Here is a 1,637-nt window from a genome sequence, read left to right as displayed (position 1 = left end):
ATATATATATGTTTGTAACAGAAAGCTCAAGATGCACACAACTATCAAAGTGTCTGCGCTGCTCAAACTTTACCGCATTACCACACTGTCAAGGTCAACATTTCATCACACTTAAGTTTCTCTTTGAGCGAGACCTCTTAACTTGTGCTTGGCAGCTGAATGAAAGCAATACCTTAACCAAATAGTGCACCGTCTGTYGCGGGGAACTCTGTCAACAAACTATCAAATGTGAATAAACTGCACAAACCATGTGAGTGTGGAGTAGTTAGAGGTTTCAGTTGAGCTGAAAGCTCGGRTGCTTGACACAAATAAAAGGTGGAAAGAATAGCTCAAGGAGAASATGCACCTACCTTCAGAGGTAACTTTAGTGCAGAGATGTAGCCAGTTTAATCCAAATTTTCACTGAATCAAACTGTCCTCCCACCTTTACGCAGGAACAGCCTCTTCCCCCCTTCCGCTCCCTTCAATTCTTTTTATCGCCCTGCTTTCCTCTTTGGTGCTTTTCAGTCATTATCCCACTCACTGTGTGCACTTTGAGCGCGAGCTGGAGCATAACAGATGCTTGTGAGCACTGCAGCTGGAGAAGAGGAAAGAGCTGGAGACTGCACAGGAGCTGTACCTAAGTGGAGTCTGTCCGTGCGAATGCAGCGCGACGACTGAGGGTGGGGGGAAGAAAGCGATTGAGTGAGCGGTGAAATGTGCGTGTGTGTGAGTGCGTCGGGCGAGTGAGTGAGCAACACAGAGGAAGAGTGTGTGAAGCAGAAAGAGTGAGAGAGATAATGTGAGAGGTCTGTGGTGAGCGACAGTCGTGATTGCATTGGCGTAAGGCAGGAGAGCAACACCCCCCACTCACAAACCCCAGCCCTCCCTTAACACACGCACACACCGACTCCCTCATCAGATCCCCCCCGAGCACTGAGGATCTTCATCATCAAGCAGATTAGAGCCAACTAACACCCCACCCCCATGTCCCCCAAAGACACACAAATGCGCACACACAGAGCTGGTGTTGTGCGCCGTGGTCACAGGGGACAGTCTAATTGGAAAGAGGGTTGGAGATGCTTCTTTGTCCCAAGCTTGTGTGGTTGCCAACTCTTTAAAGRCAAACTTGGGGCCTATTTATAATGTTTTATGGTCCAGATTTGTTAATGGTTACAAAACAGTCCTTGGAAGGAGCCCAACATGGTGAGAAATTGCTAGAACTTAGTGCCTGCAATGTAATCCGCGTCAGTAAGGAGAAAAGTATTGGGCTTTGTCACCGACAAGCTCAGGCTGATATGTCACCGTGGATAAACAGAAATAAGCTTCACAAGCATGCTGCTAACGGGATCAGGGACCTCCATGCAAGATGCATGCTGGCTGATCTAATCATAAATATCTTTACCAAATAGGGGGTAGCAATAGTAAAATATTTTAAGGCCACGAGTTGAAAGATTGCTTGATGTGAATGTTTGATTTGGTTCGAATATAGTGTATTGCAAATGTGTCTATTTCTCTAGGTAAGCTTTCCATTTAGTTGCTGTACAATAAATATAGCAGTTAATTAGATTTTTTTTTTGTTTTAAATTTAAAGCAACAATTCTCAAAAATACTTAGGGATAGTTAAGTGAAAAAGTGGGTATATGCTTGTTTTATTT

At 44.7% G+C, this 1,637-nt stretch overlaps 1 protein-coding gene across 1 annotated transcript in view; it reads right to left on the bottom strand.

The window, feature by feature from the left end:
• Nucleotides 1–823, bottom strand: part of LOC106517133 (cadherin-12) — a gene marked incomplete at its 3' end in the record, with an annotated part of 106,074 nt that extends 105,251 nt beyond the window's left edge. The window contains 1 exon segment of the mRNA XM_014007847.1: nt 351–823.
• Nucleotides 824–1,637: the final 814 nt, after the last annotated feature.

Source organism: Austrofundulus limnaeus, unplaced genomic scaffold (genome assembly GCF_001266775.1).
Source record: "Austrofundulus limnaeus strain Quisiro unplaced genomic scaffold, Austrofundulus_limnaeus-1.0 Scaffold45, whole genome shotgun sequence".
Taxonomy (NCBI): Eukaryota; Metazoa; Chordata; class Actinopteri; order Cyprinodontiformes; family Rivulidae; genus Austrofundulus; species Austrofundulus limnaeus.
Note: the sequence above shows the minus strand (reverse complement) of the source record. Positions and strands in the feature narration are given on the sequence as shown.